A 14,524-nucleotide genomic window follows, 5' to 3' on the forward strand; every position below is an offset into this window, starting at 1 on the left:
CCCAAACAGCAAGCAATGCAGGTGTAGAAGCACGGTGGCTAGGAAAAACTCCCTAGAAAGGCCAAAACCTAGGAAGAAACCTAGAGAGGAACCAGGCTATATATGTATCTAAAATGTAAAAATAATATGTCTCATGCTTAATTTCATCTGAAGTATTAGGTATTTTAAAAAGTCAAGCAATTCATATTTGTAAATCAATTCTAAAAAAGATTTGGCAAAAGCTTTGTCACATTGTTAATATGATTTACATTGGATTGACCATTGACACAACAATGAAAGACAGCCCTTGAACTCATCTTGGTAGTTAGTACTCAGCACAATGTCAAATAAACATAGTATGTTTTTGCATATGAAAGACCAACCACAGTAGTTAGCAAGTCAGTCACTTGCTAACCTGTTCCAATAAAAAGGGCAGTTAAAAGTTATTACTCAATCCCTCAGTGTCATGTTTTGTTCTATATCAAATCAAATTATATTTGTCACATGCGCTGAATACAACAGGTCCAGACCTTACTGTGAAAATGCTTGCTTACAAAGCCCTTAACCAACAATGCAGTTCAAGTAATAGAGTTAAGAAAATATTTACTAAAATAAACTTAAGTAAAAAGTTAAATCAAAAGTAACACAATAAAATTACATAACAATAACAGGGCTGTATATAGGGGTACCGGTACCAAGTCAATGTGCAGGGGTACAGGTTAGTCGGAGGTAATTTTGTACATAGATAATAAACAGCGAGTAGCAGCAGTGTAAAAACGTCTGGGTGGCTATTTGAGCAGTCTTATAGCTTGGGGTAGAAGCTGTTAAAGGAGCCTTTTGGACCTAGACAGCGCTCGGTACCGCTTGCTGTGCGGTAGTAGAGAGAACAGTCTATGAGTTGGGTGACTGGAATCTGGAGAATTTTTTGGCCTTCCTCTGACACCGCCTAGTATATAGGTCCTGGATGAGTGCAGATACCCCCTGTAAAGTCCCTGTCTGTTGTCTTGTGATACTTGATGCTGTGTCCTGTAAAATAAGTACAGTATCAGTCACTTAAGGCAACTGCTTATGAATAGAATAGATACTTTATTGTATTTGTGAGAAACAGAAATGTGTACTGGTCCGCCTCTCTAACCTAACTACACTTCTGCAGTCAAAGTATTATGATTCTGGACTGACAGGAGCTGATGTTTCCATGGGAGTGATGGGGGTGGCAGGCAGAGTTGAGCTCTTCATTAGTGGGGGGTCCTTAGGACCAACCAATAAAACCACACTGTCCTTCTTTGAGAGCCAGACAGTAGGATACAGGGCTCCATGAACTCAGCCTTGTACCTGTAGAGGAGTGTCATAGCGATGTCAGTCACACCATAGAAAGCTAATGAGCCTGAGTCAAAGTCGATGTAGACGCCGATTCTCGTGAACACACTTGTGGCTTCCACGACCGCCTCCATATCAGCATGCCAAGTGGAAAAGCTCCGCCCCTCCCTTCCGAGGCTCCACGAGAAGTCATTTCCTGTGATGCAGCTGCCTCTCTCACGCCTTTCCGGTCGATGCTCTTGTAGGTGAGTCCCACGTGCATGCCCTCCCCACTCAGCTCTGCCTCAAAGTAGTGTCGGCCCAGGTAGAGGCTCTCTGAGGTCATCACCTGGCGCCAGTACTCGAAGCGTTCGGGCGTGTCTGGGTAGCTGTGCTGCCAGGGCGTGGTGTTGGTCACCTTCCTGTCGTCTTCGGTTAGTCTCAGGAACTTGTGGACAGTGTCTGGGTCAAAGGTCAGACTGCTGGCATCTGTCAAGTAGACACATTTAATTGAATAAACTTTATTAATCGTCAGAGGGGAAAATGGATTTGTCGCCAGCACAGGACACATGCAGGGACAATACAAACACACACATACTTATTCAAAGGCTACCTCAGTCGCTATAACACATGTGAAAGGTTACACCAAGTCAGGCTATTTCTCAAAGGGTTAGCTCATTGTGAAGAGCACTAGCTATGCAAATCAAATTAGAAATGGTTGCTAATGCAATAAAAAAAGACATCTTACACGTGAGGAAGTCGTCTCGCATCTCAGGCTCAGGCAGTGAAAAAGACTTTGACATCTTGGGATGGACCATGGTTGTAATGCCCAGTTTCTCTGTAGGTCAGTGTAGGAGAAAGATAAGTTATCCTCCAGGTACTACATAGAGAACTCTCTATAATACAATGCATTGGGAAGACTATGGTTACTTATCCAACTAGTTATTTAACTTTTATTTAGCTAAGTCATTGGGAGAATATTCTCTTTTACACTAACAACTTCGGGTCGTTTCATTATGTCATGAAACAGCATATGTCAACAACAAAAACAAACAAAGGAACATGAGCAGTTTTTCCAGGCTTCTATAGTTTTGTTGTGTTTGGTGCCTAATGAACACAGCCCTGGTTAAAATGTGTACACTCATCACCAGTCCTGCAGATGTCCTTCAGTTTGTCCCTGTAGGTAGCCTTGAGCTGGTCACACAGTTCCTGGGTGGACTCAGTGAGCAGGCAGCTGAAGGAGGCCAGGCGATCTGTGAGGCCGACGTAGAGCCCAGGCAGACAGACATCCACAGCCCCCGTCTTCCACTCAGAGTATTCCTACATTCACCAGCAGGAGGAGCCACTCACACTACTGTCACACTACTAAGACAGCTATATCTGCTTCCCAAATGACACCCTATGCCCTTTATAGTGCACTACTGCTGCTCCATCACAGCATGAAAGTAGTGTACTATAAAGCAGTGCACTATATGGGAACTAGGTGCCATTTGGGATGCACAATAGGACTCCGACCAGAAATAATACAAACCTCTACCCCGAGACATTTCAGATAGGTTAAGGCAATATGGTAGTATTGCTTTCCCTTGAATAGACTTGGTAGGTTCTTGGCTATACTGTTAATACCTATCAAATCCTTTCAAAATCTAAATGAAGTGTCTATGGTAAGCAGCGGAGGCTGGTGGGAGGAGCTATAGGAGGACGGGCTAATTCTAATGGCTGGAATGAAATCAATGGAAAGTATCAAACACATGAAACATATGGAAACCACTAACTTCCATTCCAGTCATGACAGTGATCCTGTCCTATAGCTCCTCCCACCTGTCACTTCCCCTCACACTGTGGACACTGTCAACATTACAAAACCGCTGACCGAGACGAGTCAAAATTACTGACCGAGACAATATTTAACAGATCATAGGGGAAAGCTGAGGCAAAGGCTAAGATATTAGTCCTCTCAGGATAGGGCTCAGAATGAGTCCTATCCTGAGCAGTCAGGGGGGCGGCAGGGTAGCCTAGTGGTTAGAGCGTTGGTCTAGTAACCAAAAAGGTTGCAAGTTCAAATCCCTGAGCTGACAAGGTTCTTATCTGTTTGTTCTGCCCCTGAACAGGCTTGCCACTGAAAATAAGAATTTGTTCTTAAACTTGCCTAGTAAAATAAATACATCTCCAAACACTGCAGTGTGATGCAATATACACCATCAACCTATAAAATACATGTGCCTTCAGAAAGTACCCATGACTTTTTCCACATTGTGTTACAGCCTGAATTTAAATTCCATTCTTTTGTCACTGGCCTACAAACAATACCTCATAATATCAAAGTGGAATTATGTTTTTCAAACTTTTACAAATTAATTCAACATTTTAAGCTGAAATGTCTTGTCAATAAATATTCAACGCAGCATCAACCAATAGAATGTAAAAAAAATTCATAAAATACCTCTCACAGTATCATGACACAGGAGACTTGAAGGCAGCAGGTTGATATTGTGCTTTTCAGCAACAACACTAGCTGCATGCGTTCTGTTTCATTTCATTTCATGTGTGACACTCACCAGGGATTGGGGTCAATTCAATTTAAATTCAGTCAGTTCATTTTCATCAATGCTTTCCTACAAATTTGAGTTTAATTCCTGAATTTACTGAACTGAAATGGAATTAAACCCAACCCTCTCTGGTGCACTCTAAAGTTGCCCCCGGGCCTAAACGCTGATCTTGGGTCAGTTTAGCATTTTTCCCACTAATGGTTAAGGTTGGAGGAGATCCAAGGTCTGTACATAGGATAGGTTTCACCCCCGGAGCCCCAGTCTCTCACCTGCAGGAAGTCTACGTCCCTCTTGTTCCTGAAGAGTCTCTCCACTCTGGCCAGGGTCTTCTTCAGCTCTTGGCTCTTCTGCTCAGGTGGGCCTGGATGCCCTCGGCCTGGCTGAGGCGCCTGCCTCTGCTCCCCTCCAGAGACCTCCGTGGCCCTCCTCCTGGCCTCTTCTACGGCCTTGCAGCAGATAGAACTGCTGCTCCATCTGCTCTACATTTACCCTGCCACCGAGCTCTGGGGAGAGAAAGATGGACAGAATATGTGATAAAGAGAAGAGGAGGAATGGAAGTACTTAGTAAATGCATGTATCAGCTGTATGTTTCGAGGTTCAATAAGATCCCAGGGTAATGTTTTAAGTGATAAATGAACAATATGCGAACGTGGGGAAAGAATGTATGGAGAGAATGTGTGACATACTTTTTTTTTAAAGGAGAGGAGGTGTAGTTGTATCAGCTGTGTGTTTAAGGTTCATTAAGATCAGAGGAAATGGTCAAAGTAACGCTGGTGTAGTGAAAAACCTCTATGGATGCAGTGTTGCTCTGTAGCTTGCCAATGGAATTCTCTGCCACTGAGACGGTCTTCATAATGTCCCCTTGTTTCTTCTGCAGCTCTGTCTATAGACGATCACACACACACACACACACACACACACACACACACACACACACACACACACACACACACACACACACACACACACACGGGACCAGTGCCAGGTTACCAGCATAGCCCAATAGAATGCATTTGCTTTATTACTACAGTAGCTTTGAGAGGGCCACCTATTGGAAGAGAACAATGGGCAGGCTGTACGTATCACATGTCACACAGAAGGTTTCTTATCACAGAGAAACGTACTGAAGTCTTGTGATAAACAAATAAAAACTCATGCCCTGGAGACTCCTTATCCTATGCTCCCTACATCGTGTCCTGGATCACTAGACAGTTTTGGAGTTTTTGGACTTCAAAACAACAACCGTGCCTTTTGAGAAATGTAACTTGGGAAAAAAAGAAAAAGTTTGGTTTTACCAAATTTTAACATTCTGTCAGAAATAACTTAAAACAAAACTAGTTTTCCCATCTCAAGAGGTTAAAAAAAGACAACGGGAAGTACCTATGAAAGGGGCAATCGGCAGTTGCTGAAGCCATTTTTTTTACTTATAAATTAATTATATGTACCCATTGATTCTTGAAGAATATAACTTATAAATGTTTTATTAGCTTAGTTCAACTGTCGTATTGCCCCATCAGAACCCAAAATATAAGCTTGTTTTACTGCAATGTTTGTAAACAAAGTAAATGTAAACACACTAATTAGCCTCGAAACATGTTTAAAACTATAATTTTCATATCATTGATGGTCAGTCCTTTGAATCTGAGAGTGGTTTTATTTCTCCGGGCCCATCCTTCAGCTTTGTACTGAACCAGGGGTGGAAATACTTTATTATTGTTTCTACTGCTGAGTGCCAAATAAGGCAACAGAGTTGAACGTAACGGGGGAGACCATTTCCTCTTGAATAGTTTCACCATATTAAATCGAGAGTTCAGTTCACGTAACAGGGTTGACCTTAAAATGAGGGCCGACATAAATTAATCACTAATCACATGAAATAAATAATCATCTCCAGACAAGACTTTGTCATCAACATAACCAGGGCTTTACAATGATGCTGAATGTTGGGGTTAAGTGTGTTCAAATCTTCCCAGAAGTCACAGCGGGTGCAAGGGTGACATGTCAAAATTGTTAATTTTGGCACTTTAACAAATCGTTTTTGCGAGAATTCCCCTTCTGGGTAATCAAGATTATATTCATATTAAAGATTTATTGAATTCTCCATGTGTTCTATATTAAAGGACACTTCATTTAATATAACAATCTTTTAAAATGTAATATTGGTGCACAATGTCTACTTAAAATATCAAAGGGATGCAAAAGGCAGTGTTTTCGTGGAACAACCCAAAACAACATGTCCATGCCAGAGAAAAGGGAGCACTCATACAGTTATCACTCACTGTCTGTGAAATGGAAGTGTGTGGTGTGTCTGTATGTATCAGTGGAGGCTGGTGGAGAGAGAAAGGGGAGGACAGGCTCAGCCATTACAAAGAATCCAGTCCTCCCTAGTTCCCCCTCTACCAGCCTCCACTGGTAAAATATAAATGTTACCAATACCTGGATCTGTCTTCGAGCCTCCTCTACAGGTACAGTACTGTGCCCCAGATGCCCCTGTCCCTCACACTCGCAGCACACACACACACCGCAGCCGTCCGTCAGGCAGTATAGTTCAAGCGGTAGCCGGTGCTCCTCACAGGTGTGACACTCGATGTCCTGTAAGGGCTCCACCAGTCGGTGATTCTGGAACCTCTGGTTCTCCAGGTGGGGTCTGAGGTGGGCCTCGCAGTACGACACCAGGCAGGTGAGGCAGGACTTCTGGGCCCGGCACGGATCTCGTGCAGGAGTCACACAGCACATCTTCTGGGGTGACAGTAAACCCGCTAGAGATTGTCTGAGGCTGGGTGGCTGGTTTAACGATTGCGTTGTTGTGTTCTTGTTCCTGGTTCTGAGGCTGGGTGCTTATCGTGCGTTGTTATTTGTGTCCTCTTGTTCCTGGTTCTGGGGCTGGGTGTTCTGCCCTGGTTTATCTCGTTGTTGTTGGGTCCTCTTGTTCCTGGTTCTGAGGCTGGGTGTTCTCCCCTGGCTTATCGTGCGTTGTTGTTGGGTCCTCTTGTTCCTGGTTCTGAGGCTGGGTGTTCCCTGGTTTATCGTGCGTTGTTGTTGTGTCCTCTTGTTCCTGGTTCTGGGGCTGGGTGTTCTGCCCATGTGCGTTGTTGTTGGGTCCTCTTGTTCCTGGTTCTGAGGCTGGGTGTTCTCCCCTGGCTTATCGTGCGTTGTTGTTGGGTCCTCTTCCGGGTTCTGAGGCTGGGTGTTCTCCCCTGGTTTATCGTGCGTTGTTGTTGTGTCCTCTTGTTCCTGGTTCTGGGGCTGGGTGTTCTGCCCTGGTTTATCGTGCGTTGTTGTTGGGTCCTCTTGTTCCTGGTTCTGAGGCTGGGTGTTCTCCCTGGTTTATCGTGCGTTGTTGTTGTCCTCTTGTTCCTGGTTCTGAGGCTGGGTGTTCTCCCTGGTTTATCGTCTTGTCCTCTTGTTCCTGGTTTAGGTTCAGGTCCCACATGTTTATCATGGATGTGGTGACATCTTTGCTTCCAGTTGTGGGATGAGTCTCTTCTGTATTCTCTTCATTCTTGATGATGAGGGTCTCCATGTTCTCTTTCTCTGGTTAGTGGATGTCCTGTGTGTTGCTGGTGTGCCAAGACACAGTATCTCCCCTCACTCTCTCCTCTCTACTTCAGGCTGCAGGGTGTGACTGCTGGGCCTCTGTCTGGGTCTCTGGGCCTGAACAGGCAGACGGTGCAGATCTTTCTTCACATCTTAGTTTATCATGACATCCTATACAGGCCTCACTACTCTTATAATTCCTATTCTCTCGCTCAGTAAGTCGCTTTCTCTCTCTCTATCTCTCTCAAAAACACTTTCTCGCTCTCTGTCTTTCTTTCACTCTCACCCTAACTCTCACACCCTAAGACTGTCTCTCTGAAAGTCTCCTCTCTAACTCTCTGTCCAGCTCCCTAACTCTCACACCCTAAGACTGTCTCTCTGAAAGTCTCCTCTCTAACTCTCTGTCCAGCTCCCTAACTCTCACACCCTAAGACTGTCTCTCTGAAAGTCTCCTCTCTAACTCTCTGTCCAGCTCCTAACTCCAGATAATGTAGTGAGAAGACAAGAACAGAACTGAGGACCGCGCCTTAATAACTGTATCCGTGTGAGTCAGCGGCAGCAGCAGGAGCCTCCTCTTGTTACACTCCTCCCTTGTCTCTCTTTCTCTCCTTTTCTCTCTCTCCTCCCTCATTCAGTTGGGTTCAGGGAAGGCGGAGTTGGTTTGAGTGGAGAGAAGGGGGAAGTGGGTATTGAGCAAGGAATGTGGAGATCTCTGTTTTAACAGGACAAATAACAGGACAAATACAATATAAGCCCCAAAATAATAATAATTATTATGAATCATGAAATCATTACTGTACAGCCACACTCCCCTCATAGGACATCCCAGACGTGGCAATTCCAAAGTTGTTGTCTAATAGCATTTCGTAGAAAAAATACTGTTGTATCAACAAAGATGATCTGGGTCAGCTGGGATGACTGTCTTCTGCAATATAATCTGTGAAAACTGGAATGTCAACATCCTGGAGAAACCCGCATCACTGAAAAGTGAGCTTTTCAGGAGTCATAACAATGTGTTTGGAATGACTGGTCCTACTCTAACGTTATCATATGTTCACAGTAGATGAAGGAGAATAACTAACAAACGGACATACATTGAGATAAAAGGGTTTTCAGATGCCGTTATGGTTGACATGATCACAGAAGAGTCATCCAATGTCTGGAGAAACTATATCACTAATGTAATGCAAAGTTAAAGGAAGTCAAGGAACCACAGTGACCAGGCCTTACCTAGTGTTTCTTCTGTTTAGGATGTTTCTAGACAACATTATGTTCCCACCGCACCCTTCCTGCAACTATTTATAACCATACTACAACTTATCTTACAATAATGTAGTGAGAGACTGAGCTGGTAACAGAATTATTTTGACATTTTGGAAATCTAACAAACACACATTTGTCTTTCATATACAAATACAGCTCGGGAGGGGCTCGTTTCAGCCTGACTAATTTGCTCTGTTTCACTTTTGTTGAAATGGAACAATTCATTTTAGATCCAGACTAGGCTAGATTCAATATAAACAGGAAATGTAAACAGGAATTAGATTGTCTGGATATAGAGCCGTTGTAAACAATGAGAGTAAGTCTGGCATAGAAAAAGAATGGCAGAACATTGGATGGGAATGTCTGTGAAGTCAGGTACAATGACCGGTTATGACCAAAAATCCAAGCTCATGTTGTGATCAGTTAGTTGTAATTTAATGCATACCTGGAAAATGACTCAATAATATCCTTGATTGACAAAACAGTCCTTACCTACTGTGCACATATTAATCAGTGGGAACGATCTCTGGCCTCAGTTTACTTAAATGACCCATAACCTCTGATCCCATTGTTTCCCCTATCCCTCTCTTCCTACATCCCAATTTTCATTTTTCTGGAAGTGTGCTCTAGTTTATTTCCCTTCATGGATTTAAAACTGAAGGTTGGCATCATTCATTTTGTGAAAATGCATGTACATGCATGAGGAGTGCACAATTACACACTTCGGGGGAAAGGACAGAGAATCGGGATGCAGGTTGACGAAGGAGAATTACTCCCAGGTCGGTCGGGTGCAGGGTGAGGAAGTTAAGGAGAATTACTGCCAGGTTGGGTGCAGGGTGAGGAAGTTAAGGAGAATTACTGCCGGGTCGGGTGCAGGGTGAGGAAGTTAAGGAGAATTACTGCCGGGTCGGTCGGGTGCAGGGTGAGAGTTAAGGAGAATTACTGCCAGGTCGGTCGGGTGCAGGGTGAGGAAGTTAAGGAGAATTACTGCCAGGTCGGGTGCAGGGTGAGGAAGTTAAGGAGAATTACTGCCGGGTCGGGTGCAGGGTGAGGAAGTTAAGGAGAATTACTGCCGGGTCGGGTGCAGGGTGAGGAAGTTAAGGAGAATTACTGCCAGGTACTGCCAGGTCGGTCGGGTGCAGGGTGAGGAAGTTAAGGAGAATTACTGCCAGGTCGGGTGCAGGGTGAGGAAGTTAAGGAGAATTACTGCCGGGTCGGGTGCAGGGTGAGGAAGTTAAGGAGAATTACTGCCAGGTCGGGTGCAGGAATTACTCCCAGGTCGGGTGCAGGGTGAGGGTGAGAGTACTCCCAGGTCGGTCGGGTGCAGGGTGAGGAAGTTAAGGAGAATTACTGCCAGGTCGGTCGGGTGCAGGGTGAGGAAGTTAAGGAGAATTACTGCCAGGTCGGGTGCAGGGTGAGGAAGTTAGGAGAGTCGGTCTGCCGAGGTCGGGTGCAGGGTGAGGAAGTTAAGGAGAATTACTGCCAGGTCGGGTGCAGGGTGAGGAAGTTAAGGAGAATTACTGCCAGGTCGGGTGCAGGGTGAAGTTGCTCCCCACTACTGGTTAAGGCTATGATTGTAGTAGGGAAGCTGATCCTAGATCCTGGAGCGGCCTGCCTCAGTCAGAGTCCTGTCTGTTGCAGCTTCACATACACAATGCAGAGAAGGACATATTAGTATATTTGTTTATTTAAAAACACTGTTTGATCTTTTAAAAAATGAGGCATTCAATGTGGACATTGTGTAGGTTTCAAGTGCATCTGATAAAATCCACCACCAAAACCAATGACACATACAATATAATTGGGAAGACTTCGTCACATGATCAGAACAGAGACATACAGAACATTCCATAGACATACAGCGCAGATTGAAGACTACAATGATGGTTAGAGGCAATAGAGAGAACTTTTAGCCTCTATGGGTGCTCTTCAGACAAAACGGGTCCTTTAATCTAAATGGACAGAAATAGTTTCCAGAAAATGACATCATCGTACAGAAAAGGCACATGTCCCCATAACCACGAGAAAAAGCAGAACATATTACCTGCCTAAAATTCAAGACTTGTGTAGTTTCATGAAATGGATTAGAGTAATATCAGTGTTCCAGGTTTCTATGAAATAGGACCTATATTGAATTACAATATAATGAGTGTATATACTTTTCCTTCCTAAATGTTTTAATTAAACATGTTAAACAGCAGCTTTTTCTGTGTTGGAATGGTGCAGCCGTACCCCAACAACACAACGGTGCGGCCGTACCCCAACAACACAACGGTGCGGCCGTACCCCAACAACACAACGGTGCAGCCGTACCCCAACAACACAACGGTGCGGCCGTACCCCAACAACACAACGGTGCAGCCGTACCCCAACAACACAACGGTGCGGCCGTACCCCAACAACACAACGGTGCAGCCGCCCCAACAACACAACGGTGCGGCCCCCAACAACACAACGGTGCAGCCGTACCCCAACAACACAACGGTGCGGCCGTACCCCAACAACACAACGGTGCGGCCGTACCCCAACAACACAACGGTGCAGCCGTACCCCAACAACACAACGGTGCGGCCGTACCCCAACAACACAACGGTGCAGCCGTACCCCAACAACACAACGGTGCGGCCGTACCCCAACAACACAACGGTGCAGCCGTACCCCAACAACACAACGGTGCAGCCGTACCCCAACAACACAACGGTGCCGTACCCCAACAACACAACGGTGCGGCCGCACCCCCCCAACAACCCCGACAACACGGTGCGGTACCCGACAACACAACGGTGCGGCCGTAACCCAACAACACAACGGTGCGGCCGTGCCCCAACAACACAACGGTGCGACGTACCCCACAACACAACGGTGCGGCCGTACCCCAACAACACAACGGTGCAGCCGTACCCCAACAACACAACGGTGCGCCGTACCCCAACAACACAACGGTGCAGCCGTACCCCAACAACACAACGGTGTTGCCATATACCAATCATTAAAAATAGGAATGCTAGTAGACCGCTGATTGGCCAGCTCATCCTCCTTAGGAGGATGACATCATCCTCTATGAGGAAATAGCAAGCATTTTTTTCAAACGGTCTGTTTGAGGTGGAGTTTTTAAGTGTTTTTTTTTCTCAAATGTATGCTTTGGCCACAAATAATAGCATAAGATGAGTCAACAACATTATTTGGGTATGAGTTAACAGAATATGAACTTTTAAAGTGAGATTTTCACTGGACAGTTACATTAGCATCATGCCAAACCAACATGTGTAACCATACAGCCAACCTTCTAGCCGAAATTTGACATGTACCAATTAGTAAGGAAACGTCCATAGTGTAACATGGTTAACCTGTACGCTGGACATCTATATACTGTATCAGAAAATCAGCAGAAAAATAACTATGACAATGGATTTAACTGTGTGTGAGGTTTACCTCTCGAAACATTAAAATCCACTCAATACGTGTTTAGTTGAACATTCTCACATAGCGTCAACTTTCAATGAAAATAATTAATTGGCCTCCTTTATCAGTGAACCAAACTGAAAGTGGTTGACCTGGCATACTGTGTGTAAACAAATGTACTGGTACAAAATGGAACAATGCATAGCAAGATGAATGACCGAGCCAAACCAATCAACAGGTACAAAAAATGCCTTAATAGCAGAGAACTGGTAATGCACAAATAATGGTAATATTGTAGCGAAGTGGAGGCAGCCTGACTATGACTCATAACCACCCTACAAATTTGATACATTATCTCCATCAACAATGGAAGTATCTATACAAAACTATGGATTTGACACCTTGGCTGGGATTCTACGCAAGGCGCGTTATAGCACTCACTATACAGCCGACAATGTGCTTTTTAAAGGCATTTTCCCAGAAGTTCACGGAGATCGCATTCATTGTAAAAGCTGCGTATGCAGGCTAAAGTAAATTACCTTTAAAAACCTGTTATGGTGCACCGTGTTAAAACGCATCTTCTATTGAATCCCGGCCTATGTCTAATGGATTAATAAACAAATACAAACAAATTACCATATGCTCATGTATGTAAAAATCCTGTCCTTAACAAATGCACTGGCACTAGGAGCACAGGCCCAGGGGATGGTAGTACGGTATCTAACATGCCCCATCTACTGACACCAGGAACACATTCTCAGGGGATGGTAGTACGGTATCTAACATGCCCCATGTATTGACACCAGGAACACAGTCTCAGGGGATGGTAGTACGGTATCTAACATGCCCCATGTACTGACACCAGGAACACAGTCTCAGGGGATGGTAGTACGGTATCTAACATGCCCCATGTACTGACACCAGGAACACAGTCTCAGGGGGATGGTAGTACGGTATCTAACATGCCCCATGTACTGACACCAGGAACACAGTCTCAGGGGATGGTAGTACGGTATCTAAAATGCCCCATGTACTGACACCAGGAACACAGTCTCAGGGGATGGTAGTATGGTATCTAACATGCCCCATGTACTGACACCAGGAACACAGTCTCAGGGGATGGTAGTACGGTATCTAACATGCCCCATGTACTGACACCAGGAACACAGTCTCAGGGGATGGTAGTACGGTATCTAACATGCCCCATGTACTGACACCATGAACACAGTCTCAGGGGATGGTAGTACGGTATCTAACATGCCCCATGTACTGACACCAGGAACACAGTCTCAGGGGATGGTAGTAAGGTATCTAACATGCCCCATGTACTGACACCAGGAACACAGTCTCAGGGGATGGTAGTATGGTATCTAACATGCCCCATGTACTGACACCAGGAACACAGTCTCAGGGGATGGTAGTATGGTATCTAACATGCCCCATGTACTGACACCAGGAACACAGTCTCAGGGGATGGTAGTACGGTATCTAACATGCCCCATGTACTGACACCAGGAACACAGTCTCAGGGGATGGTAGTATGGTATCTAACATGCCCCATGTACTGACACCAGGAACACAGTCTCAGGGGATGGTAGTATGGTATCTAACATGCCCCATGTACTGACACCAGGAACACAGTCTCAGGGGATGGTAGTACGGTGTCTAACATGCCCCATGTACTGACACCAGGAACACAGTCTCAGGGGATGGTAGTACGGTATCTAACATGCCCCATGTACTGACACCAGGAACACAGTCTCAGGGGATGGTAGTACGGTATCTAACATGCCCCATGTACTGACACCAGGAACACAGTCTCAGGGGATGGTAGTACGGTGTCTAACATGCCCCACAGGGGCCAACGTATTGGGGTCAGACAGAGAGGTGTTGGAGGGCAAGCCACACCTCCTTGTTCTTCTCTCTGTACACTGTGCCACATGACATACAAGAACACTGCTGCACATCAACACTGTGTTCTGTGGATACAGATCCAGGCAGTCTTTGGCTGACTGCGTATGGTGACGCAATGCTCCAAAAGATGGCATGCCATAGCTCTCTGTCCTTCACGGAAGCAGCAAGGTCCTCTGTAGTTCATTAAAACGGTCAACAGTTTCGTTTAGTGCATTAAAACAGCCAACAGTGTTGTTTAGATCATTAAAAAGGTCAACAGTGTCCTTTAGTTAATTAAAATTGGTCAACAGTGTCCTTTAGATCATTAAAAATAGTCAACAGTGTGGTTCAGTTAATTAAAAGGGTCAACAGTATCTTTTAGTGCATTAAAACCGTCAACAGTGTCATTTAGTTAATTAAACGGTCAACAGTGTCTTTAGATCATTAAAATTGGTCAACAGTGCAGTGGACTTCCAGATCCAAAATACCCTTCAGATTTCTTCAGCTCTTCTCCTTCATTTACAAAGTCCATAGAAAGCTCAGGTTTCTGTATTTTACTTGTCTTCTTTTGTTCACTGAGATGTTTATCTTAACAATGTCCTCCT

General features: G+C 44.9%; 1 pseudogene; it reads right to left on the minus strand.

Annotated features, from left to right (window-relative positions):
• Positions 1 to 1,045: 1,045 nt before the first annotated feature.
• On the minus strand, positions 1,046 to 6,560 carry LOC112239685 (annotated as a pseudogene).
• Positions 6,561 to 14,524: the final 7,964 nt, after the last annotated feature.

Source organism: Oncorhynchus tshawytscha, unplaced genomic scaffold, assembly GCF_018296145.1.
Source record: "Oncorhynchus tshawytscha isolate Ot180627B unplaced genomic scaffold, Otsh_v2.0 Un_contig_12287_pilon_pilon, whole genome shotgun sequence".
In the NCBI taxonomy this organism is placed as follows: Eukaryota; Metazoa; Chordata; class Actinopteri; order Salmoniformes; family Salmonidae; genus Oncorhynchus; species Oncorhynchus tshawytscha.